Source organism: Myxine glutinosa, chromosome 5 (genome assembly GCF_964187855.1).
Source record: "Myxine glutinosa chromosome 5, kmMyxGlut1.1, whole genome shotgun sequence".
NCBI lineage: Eukaryota > Metazoa > Chordata > Myxini > Myxiniformes > Myxinidae > Myxine > Myxine glutinosa.
In genome coordinates, this window is record NC_136265.1 from 201,459,344 (window position 1) to 201,482,509 (window position 23,166).

The 23,166-nt window shown below is 44.7% G+C and overlaps 1 protein-coding gene across 2 annotated transcripts in view; it reads right to left on the minus strand.

Annotated features, from left to right (window-relative positions):
- The window catches only part of LOC137426500 (uncharacterized), a 115,485-nt gene that overhangs the window by 41,562 nt on the left and 50,757 nt on the right, over positions 1-23,166 (minus strand). The window lies entirely within an intron of this gene.

The following is a 23,166-nucleotide window of genomic DNA, read 5'->3' on the forward strand; positions in this document are numbered from 1 at the left end:
GTTGTGGACGGATTTGGACAAAACTTGGTGGATCGATTGGGTGTCTGACAAAGACGATTCGATTCTATTTTGGTGAAGATCTGAATATGGATTCGGATATGAAAATTCTTTAATTTTTAAGTGATTCTTCACTATTGGGGAAATAGGGACAAAAACTATACATAGCGGGATATCTCAAAAAGTTATGGATGGATTTGGACAAAACTTGTTGGACAGGTTTTGTGTGTGACAAGGAAGAATCGATTCAATTTTGGTGAAGATCCGGATCCGGATCCAGCTTGTAGAAATTTTAAAGTGATTCTTCACCATTGAGTGATGTGGCCAACCAGGCAGAGGTTTGCTCTCTACTGAGTGCTGTTCTAGTAATTAGGTTTACTCTCCATGAAATGGAGAGTAACCTATTATTACTGCTAGAGTTTTTCTTATTATTATTCTTCCACCCTATTTTGCACCTGCGAAAACGTCATAATTAAGTTTCTCAGCAACCGCTGGTCGGATTGACAGGAAATTTTCATCAAATGATCGGCTGGGCTCGTATAATTTTATAATGCTAATTATGACGTCATAGGTCACGTGGTATGGGCGCTATCTTGTAAAACACCTTCAACTTTGCCCCTATGTATCTCCGAAACGGCTCAATGGAAAAATTTGAGGAATGGCTCATTCTAAAGAACTCTGCAATGGGAACAAAAAACATGTTTATTGAGTATATTAAAAATGCTAACGTTAAGAGGTTAGAATTCGTCAAACAAAATTTTTCTCCCCCGAAAATGAGATTTTTTTCCCAGATGCTTCGTTAAAAAAAACTCAGAATGAAAAAAATTTCGAAGTCATACGTCACATGGTTCGGCCGCCATATTGTTTTTCGTGAAAAACACGAAACCCCCGTTTTCTATGCAACGGCTGAACGGATCGAGCCCAACCTTGGCATGCGTATTCGCATACCCATGACGAACAAAAAAGCCTCTGAGCATGACGTCATCCGACACATGGTTTCAGAGTTATGACGTTTTCAAGCATAAACTAGAAATGGTATCACCTCCATAATTTGTGGAGATATCGAGTGGAAACTTTACACAAATGTTCCTCATGGGGGGATGTTTCAATGTTACTTGAGACGTTTTGATAAGTCACATGGTTTGGCTGCAATAAATAATGGAAGGAAAATCCTAAAAAGCTTCTAGCTCTTGAACCACTGCATTGACCGACTTGAATTTTTAATGCAATGTAGCTCTCATCAAGCGGAACAAGTGTGCCAATTTTCAAGATGATTGGATGTACGGTCTCGAAGTCTTTATTGGTGAAAGAAGAAGAAACACACCATTGTGTCCTCCCAGGCCATGTCTCCCTGTGCTCTTGCCATTTTAAGTTTTAATTTCCTTTAAAAAACATTTTCTCTGCAATAATAGGACCGATTGAGATCAAATTTTCACTGTAGGAGGGAGTCGGTCTGTCGAATATTTTAATGGTAATTATGATGTCACAGGTCACGTGGTTCGGCCGCCATATTGTTTTTCGTGAAAACACAAAAACCCCTTTTTCTCTGCAACGGCTGAACAGATCGAGGCCAAACTTTGCAGGCAGAATCGCATACCCATGACGAACAAAAAAGTCATCGAGCATGACATCATGTGTCACATGGTTTCAGAGTTATGATGTTTTTAAGCATGAACCTTTAAAACCTAGCTCCTCCCTCATTTTAGATCCAGTCGAGGGGAAACTTCACAGATCTGTTCCGCATGTCAGTCTACTAAAATATCATTTTGGAATTTGCGATAGGTCACGTGGTTTGGCAGATATCGTTAATTAAACGAAAATATTTTTTAAAAATGGATATCTCTTGAATCGCTTTGTTGATCGACGTGAAACTTCATACTATAGTAGAAGTCATGAAGAGTAACAAGTGCGCAAAATTTCAAGATGATTGGATGTACGGTCTGGAAGCTAGAAGTTGTTATTGAGTGAAGAAGAAGAGGCTTCGGGTGTGCGGATTTAATTATTCATCACATGTACAGACTGAAGGGATCGTTGGACACGATCTCTTGCGGTCATTTTAACCTCAAATAAAATTCTAATTTAAGATTTGTCAATAGCTGAGGTATATTAACAAACGAATAAAACAGATTTGGTCAAATTCTGACTTTTTTTTTTTTTTTTTTTGTATACAAGATCGAGGCTCGTGAAAGAGCGAACATTAATCACACAGAAAGACATACCGACACATAAAACATATAACATAGGGAGCGGTAGACAAGATGGGGAGAGAGGGGGAAGGACACAAACACAACATTTGAGAGCAGGGACCGAGAGACATGGAGACATCGAGAGATCTGAGAGAGGGCGAGGGCTTTGGGGGGGGGGGGGGCGTGGGAAGGGGGCGGTGGGAGAGGTATAAAACATATGGACACTGCCAGGACTTCCAGGAAAGAAGTTGGAATTTCAAACAAGGTGGATCTGGGGTGAATTAGCGGGGGTAGAAAAGATCAAGGTTTTGGATGGGGGAAGATAAGAGATGGTGGTGAACAGCTGTTTTAAAGACCTGGAGGGAGGAGTGGGATTGAAGGGAGTGAGGGAGTTTGTTCCAGAGGCGGGAGAAAAGAGGAATGAAAGAGTGAAGGTGAGCAGAGAGCCGAGATTTCGGCAGTTTAACCATCAGAGGGTTGCTGGCAGATCTTGTGCGACCTGTAGGAATATTTGGGGGACAGAGCACAGAGAGAGCTGGGGGTGCAAGGCCGGAGAGGAGTCGGTAGAAGACAGAAAGACCACCTACCTGCCTGCGGTGAGTGAGTGAAAGGCCCTCAGAGATAGCTTCATCGCGGGAGATTCCAATAATTCTGAAAGCTTTGGTTTCAACAGCGTGAAGCCGAGCTAGGTGTGAGGCAGGAGCACCGGCCCATAGGGGAGAACAGTATTCCATTGAGCTGCGGATGAAAGCCTTGTATGTGGTGAGGAGCTCAGGTGTGCCGAGGAAGGACTTCGCACGACGGAGGATGCCCAGTCGGCGACTGGCTTTGGAGGCCAGCTTGGAAATGTGGTTTTCCCAAGAAAGATCATGGCAGATAGTGAGACCCAAAATCTTGAGCGACAGAACTTCTTGGAGAGGATTGTTGAGAAAGTAGATGGGAGGGTTGTCCAGTCGATCTTTTCGGAGAGACATAGTAAGAGTGTGAGATTTGTCAGGATTGAAAGACATGTTCCACTTGTTTGACCAGTCTGTGATTTTGTCCAGGTCTTCAGAGAGTGAGGAGGCAGCAGACTGCCGATCTGAGGGAAGAGGAATGGAGCGGCAGAGAGTGGAGTCATCAGCAAAGAGATAGAGAGGATTTTCGAGAGAGTCAGAGAGATCATTGATGAAGACCAGAAAAAGCACGGGGCCCAGAACACTGCCTTGGGGAACTCCAGCCTGAACAGGAAGAGGAGATGAGAGAAACCCATTCAGGGCCACACGTTGACGACGACTAGAGAGGAAGTCCGCCAGCCATGAGTGGAGATTTCCATGGATACCAAAGGAGGAGAGTTTGGTGAGCAGAGCGGGGTGCCAGACCGTGTCGAAGGCACGTGATATGTCGAGGGAGACAGCTCTAATTTCCTGTTTGGCATTGAGGACCTCCATCCATTGTTGAGACAGCAGAAGCAGCATGTCCAGAGTAGAGTGACCTGGTCTGAAACCAAATTGATGATCAGAGATCAAGCCATTGGAGAAGAGGAAAGATTTCATATCCGAAGCAATGATGGATTCCATGACTTTGCTGATAATTGGGAGAAGGCTGATTGGTCTGTAGTTGCTAGGATCTGTTTTTGCACCTTTTTTGTGCAAAGCGGTGATGTTGGCTGATTTCCAAGCAGATGGCAGTTGACCTTGAGCAAAAGAGAGGGTGAAGAGAACAGAGAGAGGGTGAGATAGAGCAGCAGAGCAGGATTTTAGGACCTGTGGGCTGATGCCGTCGGGTCCAGTTGCAGAATCAGAGTCGAGGGTTGACAGAAACTTTTCCACCTTGTCAGGAGGAAAGGACACGGAGTCCAGGAGCAGCAGGGTACGACTGGGTATGGTGGGTACAGAGAGGGATGGGTTTGGGACACAAGATTTAGAGGCAAACACAGAGTTGAGGCATTCAGCTTTTTCACGTGCGGAGTCAGCTGTGTAGCCGTTTGAGGTAAGGGAGGGGATGGAGGGGGAACAAACACCAGAAACGGAATTGACCAGACGCCACCAGGATTTGGAAGAGGGAGACAGATAAGAGAGTTCGGTCTTGAGAACGGAGAGATATTGTTTCCTGGCTCTCCTGAGGGTGGACACACACTTGTTTCGGGCTTTGTGAAAGGAAATGAGATTTCCTTCCGTTGGATTTGCTTTCCAGGAGACGAAGGCAAGTTGTTTCTGGGCAACAGCCTCACCACAAGATTCCGTGTACCATGGACGGGAGGAAGGGTATGACAACTGAAGACGAGATGGGATAAATCTGTGCATGAGAGAGAGCAATTTACTTTGGAAGAATTCCCAGGATGAGTTGATGTCAGAGGTGGTAGAGATGGGAGACCAGTCCAGATGATTGATGGCTGCTTGAAGACTGTGCCAGTTGGCCTGAGTGAAATGCCAGACTCGTCGACGCTGAGCAGGCTCCCTGAGGATGGTCAGAGAGATGTCCACTTTAACAAGGACATGATCAGATGATCCGATCGGAGCAGAAGAAGAGCAGCAGACATTTTCAGGGAAGTTAGTCATCACCAAGTCCAGAAGAGAAGATGTTCCGTTGACTGAGATCCGGGTCGGGAAATTGACAGATTGTGTCAGTCCCAGTGAGTCACAGAAGTCCTTTGCTGAGGAGCCATGGCTGGTGAGAGAGGTACCCACACCCAGCCAACTGGCATGATGACAGTTGAAATCACCACATATGAGGAAGAGAGAGTTGGGATGAGTAGATAGAAGTTGGTCCATATCATCAGACAGCGAGATGTAGATGGAGTCATCACTGTTTGGTGGACGGTACAACACACATATGAACAAGAGGTGGGAGCGAAGGGGAAGCCGTAGCCAGAGGTATTCCTGGGGGTGAGGTGGAGAGAGTGCAGTGCAGGGCGAGTGAGGAAGAGAGTTTTTGATAAAGATAGCAACCCCGCCTCCAGGACGAGGCTCAGGTCTATCATACCGGAGGAGGGAGTAGCCCGGGAGAGATACTATGGAATCAGAGACATCATAAAGGAGGAAAGTTTCTGTTGAGCAGATCATGTCTGGTTTGACAGAAGCAACCTGTATGGAGAGATCAGTTAAGTTTGAACGAAGGCCCCGGATGTTTGAGGTCCATACCGTTAATGAAGAGGAAGGGGGAGCATCAGATACAGAACAGGGGGGAGGAGGGGTAGGGTAAGATGTGGAAGAGGTGGAAGAGGTAGGGAGAGCTGTTGAAGGTGTGTCAGAGATTTCAGAATAGCTCGGAGAAAGGGAAGGATGGGGCGGACAAAAGGTTTGATGGTGATTGGGTGAGCCACAATGAGGTGTTATTTGAGGAGGGGGAAGAGCGAGGCAGAAGGTTGGGGGAGATGGAGGTGAGAGTTTGAAGGGGGAAGAAGCGGGGAGGACGCTTTGAGGAGGGGGGGTGAGAGGGGGGAAATTGAGAAGCAATGAGGGTGGGGAGATTTGAAGGGGAGGGGTGAGGGGGGAGTTTGGGAGGGAAGGGACAAGGGGAGGGATTTGAAAGGGATGGGATATGGGGGAGATTTGGAGGGGAGGGGTGAGGCAGGAGTCTAGGAGGGGAGGGGCGAGGGGGCGTCTTGGCGGGGAGGGGTGAGGGGGTAGTTTAGGAGGGAGGGGGCAAGGGGGGAGATTTGAAAGGGATGGGTGATGGGGAAGATTTGGAGGGGAGGGGTGATGGGGAAGATTTGGAGGGGAGGGGTTATGGGGAAGATTTGGAGGGGAGGGGTGAGGTTGGATTTTTGAAAGTGTACGATTTATGGGAAACGAACATTTATTGCAAAATGAGTTTCTTGTGACCTTCGAGTTAAAAATACGTTTAAGGACGCTGGATGGAGGATGGAGTGCAGGAGAGTTTAGGGAATGTAGAAAAAAGGAACTATAGGAGATGGATATTTTTTTTGGGATGAATTGATTTGGTGAGCAAGTCAAAAGCAGCCTTTTAAAGAAGAAGAAGAAAAAGGTGTTATAAAATATGACGGAATACATAACTTGAGGGGAAAGTGTAAACATTGAAGGTTAATGAGTGAAAACTATCTGGGGAAATGGGGGAGAAACACGTGGTCGAAGAACGAACGAAAGAATAAGAATGAATAAACGAATGAGAACAGAGAAGGAAATGTTTTTTTTGTTTTGTTTTTTGTTTTTTTTGAGTTGAGATTTACACAAGGAAGTAGGCTATGGGTGAAAAGACTGGGAATACAGAGAACGAAAGTTATTGGATCACAAACGACGGACCGCTGAGAAAAACAAAGCCTCAAGGTTGTACAGTGCACACTGTACAAGGCCTCAAGACACGACACGAATTAACACGATTTTCAATACAGGTATGAAAGATTTGCACCGAAAAATCTTCGTCGGGACACAATATACGTACAACACCATAAATAAATACAGTTTTAACGAAAATACAAATGGGAACAATCACTTAACTTCGATTTCAAATCGTTCGCGACGCGGCAAAGGCCTTGCTCGCGACACGGCAAACAGACGATCAATTTATGAAAGATAAACACCGAGAAACAACCAAAGTTGCACACAATAACTTCACACACCGAAAGAAAAATACAGTTTCGACAAAATACAATTGTGAACAGACTTAACTTCGAAAAACGTGGAGACCGTGTGGAGCTTCGAAAATCCCTGCCGCCGTCTCCAAGATCTCGCGAGATCTCAAACTTTTTTTTTAACTCGATCGCATTTGACACAGAGTTGTGAAAAGCTGAAGAAGAAGAAACCTGACATTGGCTTCTCAGATAAAATAAATAATTCTGGCTCTGCAATTTCACGTTTATTTTCTTTTAAAAATCTTTTAAAATTTCTTTAAAAAAAAAAAAAAAAAAAATTAGTCCCTGGTGTTGGGCTAGCGGCTAGGGTACCGGCTTAGGATCCTAGGATCCTGGGTTCGAATCCCGGTCAATCGCTGAATTAACGCCAGGGGGGTTGACTCAGCCTGTTCATCCTTCCGAGGTCGGCAAATTGAGTACCAGTTCACTGGTAATTCCCTGCTTGTCGTTAAAGGCGGCAAAAAGGGTTGGCGTCAGGAAGGGCATCCGGCCGTAAAACATTGCTTCAAAAAGGGGACCGAAAAAACAACAACAACCACAGTTCCCGAAAAAGGCCAACCCCCGCTTGCGGGGAAAAATGGCCTCTAAAAGGTGGTTGGTTTTTTTTCTTTTAAAAATCGCTTTTTTTGCAAGCATTGCACGGATTGACATGAAATTTTCACCATAGGTGCACCATAGGTGTGTGTGTGTGTGTGTGTGTGTGTGTGTGTGTGTGTGTGTGTGTGTGTGTGTGTGTGTGTGTGTGTGTTAGGATACAGCAGCAAAAACCGTTATAAATGACAGTTTGAACATTCGAAGTGCAGTTTGATAGAAAGGTAGGTGGTATGGTCATGCTGGTTGGTCGATTGATGTATTTAAGGGTAAGATGTGAATGATATTATCATGTGAATGATTTAATGATATTATCATATTATAGAGTGTGTAAGGAAATTTATAAATATATGATAACACATTAAATCCTATTGCAAGTAAAGTTGGAATAAGTGATGTTGCATTGATGGGTTGACTGACTGCCTGGACGCAACTGAGGTTGTGGATCTACTTATGTACCATCTATCGATGTGGATCCATGATCGAGGTTGTGGATCCGCCGTTTGGAGAGATCCTGGGCTGAAAGGATTGAAACCTCGAGGAAGAACGGTGCCCAGCTGATGATCCATGCAGTCGGGAAACGAGTCAGTTGCTTACGGGTTAAGGTTCTCGCTTTAGGTGGAGAAACTATGTTTGAGGTTTACAATTTAAATAAAGTTGAATATGGGATGTTGTGAAATTAACATCATTTACAAGAATCCTTTAAATTATTTAAGTTTAGGAACAACGGATACTGTACAATTAATTAAGTGTGTGTGTGTGTGTGTGTGTGTGTGTGTGTGTGTGTGTGTGTGTGTGTGTGTGTGTAGGGGGGGATGTGTGCTTGTGTGTGTGGGGTGTGTGTGTGTGTGTGTGTGTGTGTGTGTATGTGTGGGTGTGTATGTGTAGAGGGGTGTGTGTGTGGGGGGAGGTGTGTGTGGGTGTGTGGGTGGGTGGGGGTAGGGGGGATGTGTGTGTGTGTGTGTATATGTGGGGAGGGGGGTAGGGGGGATGTGTGTGTGTGTGTGTGTGTGTGTGTGTGTGTGTGTGTATGTGTGTGTGTGTGGGGATGTGTGTGCGTGTGTGTGGGGGGATGTGTGTGTGTGTGTGTGTGTGTGTGTGTTTTTTTTGGTCCATATACCAAAACAGTATGTACAGTGGTTGGTCCATATTATTCACATTTGGTGAATTATAGTAAGATGTAGTTCTGTGATTTTGCATTAATACTCGTACGTCCTAAAATCAATTTTTAAAATGTATGGCACATTTTACCAATTTTGGCATCCATTTTGGAAAAAAATCCCATGTTTAATTTTCGAGTTGGCTAATCGACTGGATGTAAAGAGTATCTATATGAGAACATCACTGCTAACGTTCATACTTGTATCACAATGTGAACGCTTTTTTGTGTGAGCCGCCTAGCTACGCCTGTCTGTCGCCACGCTCAGGTGTAGGCCATTTGATGTGCGTCATTCTATATGCAGTCCACCCACATTTTCTTCAAGCTTCCTCTCCTTATCCTCCCTTCGCCTTGAGGTCCACTGGCCAGCTCACTATGTTTCACCTGTCCATCCTCTGTACATGCCCATTCCACCTCAACCTTGACCACCTGTACCTCTTATTTGATATTTCTTACTTTCACTTCCTTCCTCATGATCTCAGCATTCATTCTGTGTTCCCACAGTGTCAATGCTTTCAAGTACACACTTCATCTCCGCCATGTCAAGCTTCTTCAGATGTTCCTCACCTTCTCTGCCCCGGTTTACACTCCATACAGCAGTGCAAGCCTCCTTAGCAGGTGCATAAATGCTTGAAGCAAATACAAATGGATGCCCCTGTTAAGCCAGAAAAACGTAATTCCATCTTGACGTCATTTTAAAAATGTGCCTTTGGGTTAAAATCAAGTAAACATCCAGAGCGGCTTGAACGTTCTTTGCAGTGAAATATTTCTTATTGTGTATCTGCTCAATGGTTTATGGGTAAAGCTTTTTTATTCAATTTGTTATCCCCGAGCAAAGCAAAAAGTGGGGTTAAGCAATTGGTTCACTGTGTCTGTCTGTATGTACAGTGGTTGGTCCATAGATAAGCTTATTGTCAGGTCAGGTCAGGTCAGGCCAGATTAGATCTGTGACTTGCTACAGTCCACAAAAAAATCCACAAACATCCACAAAAAAACACAAATAAAACTAAGAAAAACCTGCTCTGTGGGAGTACCTCATGTGAAAGCTGCCCTCCATAGGGAAGCTCAATGGATGACGGGACCGGGGCAAAGCTTTCAGGACCCCCATTCTTTGATGATAGGGGAGGAACTACTGGGCAACCCTGCTGGGTATAGGGTTGTGGTGGTATGTGTCATGGTGGTGCTGAGGTGTCATCCACCAGCAGTGGTCTCCTCAGGTTAACTTGAGGTGGTCCCTTTGGCTGGGTGCCTGGAATGTCCTCACTCAAAGAGAGGATGATCAACTGTCACTGCTATCATCTGAGCTACATTGTCTGAACATCAGTATTGCAGCACTTTCTGAGGTTCAGAGACCGGATAGTGGCGAGATCATGGTGGGTGGCTATACCTACTACTAGTCTGGTCACTCTGATGGTTACCATTCCCAAGGAATTGCTGTCGCTGTGTCCAATGAGCTGACTCCCATGATAAATCGAGTACTGGTCAACCAGCGTATTATGAGGCTGAGAATTCGTCACTCTCTGGGTGTCATTTCCCTGGTCTCCGTATCTATCTATAATTCCACTAATCTCTGTGTGTGTGTTTGTATGTTTGTATGTTTGTATGCGACCGCTGTTTCTCGACAACCACGGGTCCGATATACTTGAAACTTGCCAGGTATATTGCTGGGGACCCGAGGATGTGCCTTTTCAAGGTTTGAAATTAATCGGACAAGTAGTTACCGAGCTATGGCGATTTAGCCGTTCGCCGTTCACTTTGGCGTTGCGAATGGACCAAACCATTTCATGTAAATAGAGGGGGGGGGGGGGGGGTTCTGTGGTCGTTGCGAATGGACCAAACCATTTCATGTAAATAGAGGGGGGGGATTGTCACTGTACTCGCAAGCCGTTCGCCGTTCGCTTTGGCGTTGCGAATGGACCAAAACATTTCATGGACCAAACCATTTCATGTAAATAGAGGGGGGGGGGATTGTCACCGTACTCGCACCCACGTACCCACGTACCCACGTACGGGCATTGCACCCACGTACGGGCATGCCCTAGTATGCCAAAAACTGAAGCAAGTGGTCTCACTGAGGAGACATCTATGCCGTGCTCAAGTCTGTGGTTGATCAGTGGCCCAGGCGAGATGCTTTTCTCTACAGCATCTGGGATTTCAATGCATAGACTGTTTGGGATGGTTATGAGACAAGTATTGGTTCCCATGGGTTTGGAACGAGGAACCAGAATAGCATTAAGTTCCTTGACTTCGCAAGATGTCCTGGACTTAGGGGGGCTGGTTCATGGTTTCAGGGCCTACAGCCACATCGCTGGACCTGGTATTGTAACGCTGGTGGTGTGGCAAAGGAGATTGACCCTGTTCTCATTGATGGTTGCTGGAGGTTGCTCCATAACTGCAGGGTCTAACAGATTGCTCAGTTCCTCAATACCGATCACAGGCTTGTAGCAACTCTGAAGTTGCGGCTCAAATCCCAGAGAATGGTACCATCCCAGCATAGCCTGGATGTTGGCAAGCTCAATGATGAAAGGGTTGCTGAGGAGTTTGCAAACAGGTTGAATAGGTGTCTAAGGAGTCTGGGTGTTTTATGGGATCCTGAAGAGATGTGGTGTGCCTTCAAGACTACCATCCGTGATGTTGCCGGTGAGTGTCTAGTAACCCACCGTCGGGGTGAAGAGGGACTTTGTCTCCCAAGGGACACTGATTGACATTGACCAGAGTCGCAGGGCCAAGCTTGATGGCAGAACTGAGCTGTTCAGGGAGCTGTGGCGTAAAACTGTATGTTTGCTGAGGGCGGACAAGGAGACCTATGTCCGAGAAATCTGTGAAAAGGTAGGGCATCACCTGTGGTCAAGTGATTCTTGTCCTGCTTACAGAGGAATCCATGCATTGTAGTCCTCCAAGCCTCTCCCTCAGTGTGCTGCAGTTATAGTGGAGGGTGGTGAGCTCTTGACAGGGGAGTCTGAAATGAAGGCCAGCTGGGTCGGTTACTCTGAGTGACTTTACCATGCTAACCCACCAGCTGTTTAGTGGGATATCAGGGGGGTTACTATCTCTATTGCTGAACCTTAGACCAGCTGTGAAGAGCCTTCGTTTACAAGCTTCAGTGAACCAGTTGAAAGGGGGGCAAAGCTCCTTGGATCTGTGGCATCCATGCTGAACTCAAGGCTGGTGGAAAAGCTGTGCAGGAGTTGTTGCATGCAGTTCTGTGCTCTGTTTTGAGAACAGGCATCATCCCAACTGATTGGAAGAGGGGCCTTGTTGTCCCTCTCTGGAAAGGGAATGGTGATCTCCAGGATTGCAACAACTACCGAAGGGTGACGCTGCTCTCATTGCCGGGCAAGGTCTTAGCTTGGATAATTCTTGATAGGGGTTGCCACCATCTGCTTGAGCACCAGTGCCCAGAGTCGTCTGGTTCTACACCAAAGAGGTCAACAATTGACCGTATCCTTGGTCTTCAGGTCCTCACCGAACGCAGGTGAGAGTTTCAGTAGGAGCTGCTTGCAGCTTAAGGTGATCTTCCCAAAACATTTAATTCAGTGAATAGGGATGCCCTGGAGGATCCCCGGTCTTTGTGGGGGTGCCACCAAAGCTGATCAATCTGATTGCTGAACTACACTCTGGTACTGAGAGTGCTGTGTGGCGGTTCAATCCCTGACTTATTTCCAGTTGTTACTGGAGTTTGTCAGGGTGTGTACTGGCGCCACATTTTTCAGCGCTTGTATGGACTGGATTCTGGGGACGATGTCAGAGAAATCTAGCTGCCGTGCATTATTTCGGAATGTCAAGATCTCTGACCTTGATTTTGCAGATGATGATGCAGTCATCTTTGCGGAGACTCTGGGGGCACTGAAGACGCTGAATGAAGAGTGGGATATGGCCACTGGGATTACGGGTCTCTTAGGTCAAGACAAAGATATTCAGTTTTTCAGTGACATCTTGGATGCTCCTATCTTGTCTGTACCTGTCTGTGACAAGGATGTTGAGGTCTGTGACAGGACTTACCTTGGTAGTGATATTCATGTCTCTGCATGTTGTGAGCTAGAGGTCTGACCAAGGATCTGAGACAAAGACTTAACTCCTTTGGCACCAGGCCTCTTCGGCGAATCCTTGGCTATTGCTGGTTGGACTTCGTGACTAAGTTGCGTTTGCTGAGAGAGATTCAGATGAGATTCATTACCTGTATAGTCATGTGTGTGTGTGTGTGTGTGTTTGTTTGTTTGTTTGTATGTGTGTGTGTGTGTGTGTGTGTGTGTGTGTGTGTGTGTGTGTGTGTGTGTGTGTGTGTGTGTGTGTGTGTGTGTGTGTGTGTGTGTGTGTGTGTGTGTGTGTGTGTGTGTGTGTGTGTGTGTGTCGGCTGTAACTATTTTACCATTTGAGCTATTGTCATCAATTCTTCAACAAAGTTTTATTTTGAGCATATGGCAAAGGCAAATTAATAATTTGATCAAAAGGTCAAAGGTCGGTGTCACATAAAATCGTCAATTTTCATCCGATTGACCTGAAATTTTAAGAACTTGAATATTGGGTCACTGAATTGGTTCACTAATCAAAAGCTAGAAGCTGATCGTTCTTTTTTTTAGATCAAAAGGTCAAAAGTCAAGCTTTCGTAAAATCACCAATTTTCACCCGATTGACCTGAAATGAAAACATTTGCATATTGGATCACTGATTTGGTTCACTAATCAAAAGGTAGGACGAATCGATTGGATTTTTGTGAAGATCCGAATCCTGATCCAAATACGAGAATAATTTTTTTTTTTAAATGATTCTTCCTTCATCATTGAAGATGAAAGTGATTCAAAAAAGGTTAGTTTTAGGGATTCAAAAAACATTCAAAAATCAAAAAAGATGAAAGTCCTTCATCTTCAAAGTGCCAATAGGGTAAACAACGATAGATAGCTAGATATCTCAAAACGTTGTAGATGGACTCAGACGAAACTTGGTGGATGAGTTGGGTAGGTGTGAAGAACAAGCCCATTAGATTTTGGAGGTCCGGATCCAGGTCCGGCCTATTGGAGGGATACAAAACGTGAACTGTTCAGCCTGGTGGAGGGTATGCGCTCTACCGAGTGCCGTTCTAGTTATATTTGAATGTAATTGTATACTTGAACCACGTGGAACACAATTCACCTTATTGGCACTTTTGTAAATCTTTAATTGGACAAAATATTATTTTACATCATCTCGCCCAATGAAATTTGTTGCTCCCAGCCCCCGTCTATGGTCTTTTTCTCAACTCTGCGTTGGGTTAAGGTGTTCTATGAACTCTCTAGTTAAAGTGGGTTTGATTACCCTGGTTGCACAATGTAGTTGGGTCCATGTACATCTGGTTAAAGATATTTGTCATCCAATGGTATATATTATGCAAAGGTATACCTTTGTGGAATGTGCTGATGAAATATTAGGATACATATATTCATGAGGTACGCCCCACCTGAACACCCCACCCCACCTTATCTTACTATAATTCACCAAATGTCTGTCTGTCTGTCTGTTCCCAGGTACCGCAAAAACGGCTGAACCGATCGCAACGAAATTTTGGGTGGGTAATCCTGGGACCCCCTGGAGTAAAATAGGCTAGATTGTTTTTCCAATTTTTTTTTCCAATTTTCCCAAACAGGATGGAATAATATTTACCGATATGAACAGTTTTGTGGTTTTTATTGAAATTCCACAAATACTGTTTAGATTTTGATGATTTGCGTGTGATATGATTTAACGGATGTTTATAGAAATCGTTTAAAATAAAAAAAGCCTTCAATTTCCGATATTTTGCCTTTTCATTTGGGCCTCCCAATTGAAGCCCCGCCCATAGGGCAGGTACCGTTGCTAGTTATAATAATGTGACATCCTTTATAAGGAACTTCAACGCAGGAGGCCATTAGGCCCATCAAGCCTGTGCAATGGTTGCCAACCTATGGAGTTTTTTTGTCTGTGCTCTATCCTTTGTAAATGCTGAGCGTCAAGCACGGAAGTAGCACGTACCATTTTGGAGGTCTACAGCTCGGCTGGGATTTGAACTACCGACCTCCCATACTCCGATCAAATTCTCTAACCATTACACCATCGAGTGTGGTAAATACCTTTCCCTTCACAATTAAATACTACACTACCAGAGGATCCTCTGCAGTTATTAAAGATAGATGGCACCTTCCGATGTGGGTAATTATTCTTGCTTAAACATAAGAATAAAAACTCATATTGACCTGAAAATTCATGTTGACCCACATGATCTTTTAACGGGTGATTTTCTTTTGTTGCCTTTTCATGACAATGTAACACAGTGATAAATGAAGGGAAACCAAATTGAGAAGAGAAGAAAAAAACTTTCTGGATGTAATAGAAGTAACAGTTCGGTCTTGAGAACAGTGTGAGGTTGCTTGAGACATTTAGGGAAGTGGTGTTGGTGGAGGATGTGTGGGAGTCATTGGGGGAAGAGGAATTGTGGAGAGAAACCGTAAGAATGAGACTGAAGTGAAAAGCAGCCGCAAACACCACAGCTGTCATCGTTCCCACACACCATCATCACATGTTGGCCTACATCTCGAGTCATTCGGTAAATACACACAAAACTGAAAAACACCTGCTCAGCAGTCAATGGCAAGACTGTCCTCGTGTAGTCTAAAGAAAGCCATGTGCTCAGCCAGTTAGATATATACAGCATCTGAAACGGTTGAGAAAGATTCCTATATCTAATATATAAAGCTCTTTCGAACCACTGACTCACTCATTGACTGACATTGATGTTCGGTACCTTCCAGGTGACATTGAAAGCTGAAATTTTGCGTGCCGACAGACATCGAAGCCGATACACTGGGAAAAATAACAAAGCCGTCGGAAAGCGTCTGCAAAGGAAAATTTACGTAAAAAGCCGTAAACGCATCCGTAAAATAAAAAAACTTCAATTTATACCTCACAGGAGGTCGGTGATGTTTGCCAGGTGACATCGAAAGCTGAAATTTTGCGTGCCGACAGACATCGAAGCCGATACACTGGGAAAAATAACAAAACCGTCGGAAAGCGTCTGTAAAGGAAAATTTACGTAAAAAGCCGTAAACGCATCCTAAAAAAAAAAAACTTCAATTGATACCTCGCAGGAGGTCGGTGATGTTTGCCAGGTGACATCGAAAGCTGAAATTTTGCGTGCCAACAGACATTGAAACCGATACACTGGGAAAAATAACAAAACCATCGGAAAGCGTCCGTAAAGGAAAATTTACGTAAAAAGCCGTAAACGCATCTGTAAAAAAAAAACTTCAATTGATACCTCGCAGGAGGTCGGTGATGTTTGCCAGGTGACATCAAAAGCTGAAATTTTGCGTGCCGACAGACATCAAAGCCGATACACTGGGAAAAATAACAAAACCGTCGGAAAGCGTCCGTAAAAGAAAATTTACATAAAAAGCCGTAAACGCATCCGTAAAAAAAACAAAACTTCAATTGATACCTCGCAGGAGGTCGGTGATGTTTGCCGATAATCATAAAGCTTCTATTTATTATGTACCTTTGTACGAAGCACAGTTCATTATTGCTTACAATGTGTAAGCACACCCCACCAGTAACTCTATACAATTATACTACGGAGTTTACAATATGGACTTAAGTCTGGGATTTTGTATATGTCATTTACACCCAAACGACAACTTTGGCATACTATAATGATTTGTTTGGAAACATTTCAAGACTTTGAAACAGCTAATACAAGATATCTAATCACGAATAAAATAAGTAATTTGAAGATGTTTACTTTTATAATCCAAAGCCACTTTCATTTTTTAGTCATTCAGATCCAAGCATTAGCACATCTGTCATTCTGTCCAACATTTAAGGATAGTTTACCTTTTATCTTTTGATGATGTACATGTGCGGGGTTCAAAAAGTTATACGAATGAGAGGCAACAGGAAAAGAACGCAACTTCAAAAAAAATTCTCAACATATGTTTAAAAGTAAAAACATTCCTTCCGAATTATACAAATTAATACAAGTATAAAGTAGACAAACCTTGCATGTCTTGGACTATTGTGAGATTCTCGTTCTCAGAACATTTTGAAAACCCCTGGAGTATACATATATATAGTATATACTGTATATATATATATATATATATATATATATATAATTATTATTATTATTATTATTATTAACCAAAGGAGCAGCACACTGACCCTATGACATGACGCTGACATCATGTGCATAAATTACACCTTATCATAGATAAATAGAGTCATAGCATCATTTCCTAGAGTTTGTGTGCTTCTTTGGTTAAATTTAATATTCCTGACTGCAAACCTCCTAACTGTTGATGAGCAGGGCAAAGACAATGTGTCAGCGTAGCGGGCGACGATTGTTGCTAACAGGTTGTGCAGCAATTGCTGGGGTGAAACTCAATCTGTGCCTTGCTTCCTAGTCAAGTTAAGGGGTTCAATCTGTAAATATATATACATATACATATACATACATGCATACACACACAAACATGCACAGTGCACACACACACACACACACACACACACACACACACACACACACACACACACACACACACACACACACACACACACACACACACACACACACACACACACAACACTAAACATTTTGCTCAATGAACCACAATATACCTCGACATTCACTGTTCCCTACACTTACTGAGCATTCTGTGTCCTTGTCGAGTAATAAAGTTGACACGATCTGAGTGCAGCTATGACTTTTTGGATACTTTCGATTGGGACCATTTTGAGCATGATCGTGGATTGATAAACTCTGAAGCAACAGAATATCAATTAAGTGCAGTCAGTGCAAGGATCCAATCCATACTTCGAAGGAAAACCCAGTTCAGTTGATACTCTTGTGCAGCAGAGAACATACCACGCTTCCGAGAAGCACTGGAAACCGTTAGTTAGCGACACCACCAAAGGTAGTTTGAGGTTATGTTTTCACTCTTGTCTGTCTGTCTGTGAGTAGGATATTCCAATAAGTTGTGGACGGATTCGGACGAAACGTGGTGGACAGGTTCAGTGTGTGGCAAGGACGGATTGATTCGATTTTGGCCTAAATTTCTAGTTTCTCCCCGGGTGGTTGTGAATGTGTTTTCTTCATCTTACCTTATAAGGACCTCTCGGATTGGAGGATGGATAACACATTAGTCTAATATGTTACCCATCCAGAAATGTCCCATATGAATGTCTCAAAGCAATTCATCATGAATGTATCACTTCTCAATATTTCTTTACACTTCCTTCTCTTTTCTATCCTTCCCCTTTAGTTTCCTTCTTTTTTTTTATTGCACTCCCTCACCCTTCTAGCATATGCAGTTAAGAAATGGCCTATTGTAAGATAGTTTGTCATATCCACCTCTTCTTTTCAAAATCAATTTAGTTTCTAAATTAAATTAATTAAATAATCGAAATTAATTTCATTAAAGTTTTCAATTTAGTAAAGTTGAATCATCTTAGCTCTTACATGAGCCTCGATCTTGAATACAAAAACCAAATTTTTTTTTCTTTCTTTTAGTTTTCTAGAGTGTATAACCTCCTTCCTATCCCTATAACCTCCTTCCTAACCACATTGGAGACTCACCCACTCACCCACTCACCCAGAAATAGATCTCCACTCTATTCTGCCACATTGAAAAACTAAACGAGAGACACAAGAATATGAAGGAGGCGAAGAGAGGAGGGCTTGGTGGAGGTTGTTTTGGTATTAAACAGGGGGAGGGAAGGGGGGGAATAAAAGACCAAGTACAGGGAAGGTGAAGAGAGATCACAAGACCGTGTGTTGCCCAAGCAGCACGTGCAAAGCCACGAACGTCACATTTCAGGGATCACAATGAATTTGTTCCCGTTTCTCATTCGCCTTGTATGGCGCTTCCCCCACGAGTGAATTTCCTGTTTAAACATTCATCACGTTTTGTGTTGACAACATGGCAAGGAGAGATGTTTCATCCTGTCTAGTCCAGTTGAGTTTCCACAAATCCACTATAACAAAACTCGATAACATGTTCCTCCTTCTTTATTACTTTTTGTTAGTAATGAAACAAAGCATACAGGTGTTTGGACTGTCTTTAGATCAAAAAGATCTCAAAAAGTTTCTCAAAGATTGAAACAAATAAAGTTTACCGATTTTTCATTGTCACTGATGTTTCAGATGTTGTTGTTCCTCTTGCCCCGAAGAAGATGTGAAACGATTGCAACGGTCGTGTGTGTGTGTGTGTGTGTGTGTGTGTGTGTGTGTGTGTGTGTGTGTGTGTGTGTGTGTGTGTGTGTGTTGTTACCCTGCGCTCGCGAAGCGAAAAGTGGGGTTAAGCATTCAGTTGCATACATGTGCCGTGTCTGCATTTTAAAAATTCATTTTCTCGGCAACCGTTGGTCCGATTGACACGAAATTTTACCATCGAAACGCCTCCGCCTGTAGAAATTTTTTATTCATCATTATGACGTTATGGGACACGTGGTACGGACGCCATCTTGGAAAAACGTTATACCTGAGATCACGGCGAGGTCACGTCTTTTCGAAGCTGCTCCATGCGCTCACGCTCTCGAAGCTAAGTGATCTTTCACAATCGTGTTTTTGTCGAGACTGTATCTATCTTTCGGTGTGTGTACCTATAGCGTATCTTTTGGAAAAATTTCGGTGCTAATTTTTCGTACATGTATACACAATCGTCGGTTAATGGTATCGAGTATTCTGCGGCCTAGTACTCGTAGGCTTAGACTACCGTACCGTCTCCGACCTTGTAGTTTTGTTTTTCTCTCAGCGATTCGTCGAATGCGCTGAAATTATTTTCGTTCTCTGTTTCGTCCCAGTCGTTCACCCCGTACCTCCTTGTTTAATATCTCTACTCACAAAAAAACCCAAAAAAAACCCCAAAAAAATATTTCCTTCCCAGGTCTTATTCGTTTATTTGTTGTTCTTTTTGTTCGTTCGTTCTTCGTTCGCGATCACGCGGTTAGAAATGTATAATCTCTCCCCTGAACAACTATTTTCTCTCATATATTATAACACCCTTTTCTTCTTTTCCTACAAAAGGATGCTTTCGTCTTGCTCACCAAATCTATTCATTCCAAAAAATATATATAATACCATCTCTTACAGTTCCTCCTTTCTACATTCCCTAAACTATCCAGAACTCCACCCCTCCTCCAGTGTCCTCAAACGTATTTTTGACTCAAAGGTCTCAAACTCATTTTGCAAAAAATGTTCGTTTCCCATGAATCGTACACTTTTCAAAATCCAATCTCACCCCTCCCCTCCAAATCCTCCCCATCACCCATCCCTTTCAAATCTCCCCCCTTGCCCCTTCCCTCCCCTCCCTCCTAAACTCCCCCCACACCCCTCCCCTCCGAGACTCTCCCTCGCTCCTCCCCTCCTAGACTCCCCTCTCACCCCTCCTCCTCAAAGCATCCTCCCTGCTTCTTCCCCCTTCCAACTTTCACCTTCATCTCCCCAAACCTTCTGCCTCGCTCTTCCCCCTCCTCAAATAACACCTCACTGTGCCTCACCCAATCTCCATCAAACCTTTTGTCCGCCCCATTCTTCCCTTTCTCCAAGCTATTCTGAAATCTCTGAAATCTCTGACACACCTTCAACAGCTCTCCCTACCTCTTCCTCCTCTTCCACATCTTACCCTACCCCTACCCCCCCCTGTTCTGGACCCGATGCTCCCCCTTCCTCTTCATTAACGGTATGGACCTCAAACATCCGGGGCCTTCGCTCAAACTTGACTGATCTCTCCATACAGGTTGCTTCTGACAAACCAGATGTGATCTGCTTAACAGAAACTTTCCTCCTTCATGATGTCTCTGATGCCTTGGTATCTCTCCCAGGTTACTCCCTCCTCCGGTATGATAGACCTGAGCCTCGTCCTGGAGGTGGGGTTGCTATCTTTATAAAAAACTCTCTTCCTCACTCGCCCTCCACTGCCCTCTCTCCACCTCACCCCCAGGAATACCTTTGGCTACGGCTTCCCCTTCGCTCCCAGCTTTTGTTCATATGTGTGTTGTACCGTCCACCAAACAGCGATGACTCCAACTACATCTCACTGTCTGATAATATGGACCAACTTCTATCTACCCGTCCCAACTCTCTCTTCCTCATATGTGGTGATATCAATTGTCACCATGCCAGTTGGCTGGGTGTGGGTACCTCTCTCACCAGCCATGGCTCTTCAGCAAAGGACTTCTGCGACTCACTGGGACTGACACAATCTGTCAATTTCCCGACCCGGATCTCAGTCAACGGAGCATCTTCTCTTCTGGATTTGGCTATGACAAACTTTCCTGAAAATGTCTGCTGCTCTTCTTCTGCTCCAATCGGCTCATCTGATCATGTGCTTGTCAAAGTGGACATCTCTCTGACCATTCTCAGAGAGCCTCCTCAGCGTCGACGAGTCTGGCATTTCACTCAGGCCAACTGGCACGGTCTTCAAGCAGCCATCAATCATCTGGACTGGTCTCCCATCTCTACTGCCTCTGACATCAACTCATCCTGGGAATTCTTTCAAAGTAAATTGCTCTCTCTCATGCACAGATTTATCCCATCTCGTCTTCAGTTGTCATACCCTTCCTCCCGTCCATGGTACACGGAATCTTGTGGTGAGGCTGTTGCCCTGAAACAACTTGCTTTCGTCTCCTGGAAAGCAAATCCAACGGAAGGAAATCTCATTTCCTTTCACAAAGCCCGAAACAAGTGTGTGTCCACCCTCAGGAGAGCCAGGAAGCAATATCTCACCATTCTCAAGACCGAACTCTCTTATCTGTCTCCCTCTTCCAAATCCTGGTGGCGTCTGGTCAAATCTGTTTCTGGTGTTTGTTCCCCCTCCATCCCCTCCCTCACCTCAAACGGCTTAACGGCTGACTCCGCACGTGAAAAAGCTGAATGCCTCAACTCTGTGTTTGCCTCTAAATCTTCTGTCCCAAACCCATCCCTCTCTGTACCCACCGTACCCAGTCGTACCCAGCTGCTCCTGGACTCTGTGTCCTTTCCTCCTGACAAGGTAGAAAAGTTTCTGTCAACCCTCGACTCTGATTCTGCAACTGGTCCTGACGGCATCAGCCCACGGGTCCTAAAATCATGTTCTTCTGCTCTTTCACTCCCTCTTTCTGTTCTCTTCACCCTCTCTTTTGCTCAAGGTCATCTGCCATCTGCTTGGAAATCAGCCAACATCACCGCTTTGCACAAAAAAGGTGCAAAAACAGATCCCAGCAACTACAGACCAATCAGCCTTCTCCCAATTATCAGCAAAGTCATGGAATCCATCATTGCTTCAGATATTAAATCTTTCCTCTTCTCCAATGGCTTGATCTCTGATCATCAATTTGGTTTCAGACCTGGTCACTCTACTCTGGACATGCTGCTTCTGCTTTCTCAACAATGGATGGAGGTCCTCAACACCAAACAGGAAATTAGAGCTGTCTCCCTTGACATTTCACGTGCCTTCGATACGGTCTGGCACCCTGCTCTGCTCACCAAACTCTCCTCCTTTGGTATCCATGGAAATCTCCACGCATGGCTGGCGGACTTCCTCTCTGGTCGTAGTCAACGTGTGGCCCTGAATGGGTTTCTCTCATCTCCTCTTCCTGTTCAGGCTGGAGTTCCCCAAGGTAGTGTTCTGGGCCCTGTGCTTTTTCTGGTCTTCATCAATGATCTCTCTGACTCTCTTGAAAATCCTCTCTATCTCTTTGCTGACGACTCTACTCTCTGTCGCTCCATTCCTCATCCCTCAGATCGGCAGTCTGCAGCCTCCTCACTCTCTGCAGACCTGGACAAAATCACAGACTGGTCAAACAAGTGGAACATGTCTTTCAATCCTGACAAATCTCACACTCTTACAATGTCTCTCCGTAAGGACCGACTGGACAACCCTCCCATCTACTTTCTCAGCAATCCTCTCCAAGAAGTTCTGTCGCTCAAGCTTTTGGGTCTCACTATCTGCCATGATCTTTCTTGGGAAAACCACATTTCCAATGGCCTCCAAAGCCAGTCGCCGACTGGGCATCCTCCGTCGTGCGAAGTCCTTCCTTGGCACACCTGAGCTCCTCACCACATACAAGGCTTTCATCCGCAGCTCAATGGAATACTGTTCCCCCCTCTGGGCTGGTGCTCCTGCCTCACACCTTGCTCGGCTTCACGCTGTTGAGGCCAAAGCCTTCAGAATCATTGGAATCTCCTGCGATGTAGTCAACACCGAGGGCCTTTCACTCACTCACCGCAGGCAGGTTGGTGGTCTTTCTGTCTTCTACCGACTCCTCTCTGGCATTGCTCCCCCAGCTCTCTCTGTGCTCTGTCCCCCCGATATTCCTTCAGGTCGCACAAGATCTGCCTGCAACCCTCTTATGGTTAAACTGCCAAAGTCTAGGCTCTCTGCTCACCTTCACTCTTTCATTCCCCTTTTCTCCCGCCTCTGGAACAAACTCCCCCACTCCCTTCAATCCCACTCCTCCCTCCAGGTCTTTAAAACAGCTGTTCACCACCATCTCTTATCTTCCCCCATCGAAAACCTTGATCTTTTCTACCTCCGGTAATTCACCCCAGAGTCCTTGCAGTGTTCATATGTTTTATTCCTCTCCCACCTCCCCCCAAGTCCTCCCGATGTCCCTGCTCTCAAATGTTGTGTTTGTGTCCTTCCCCCTCTTCCCCCTCTCTTTTGTGTCCTTCCCCC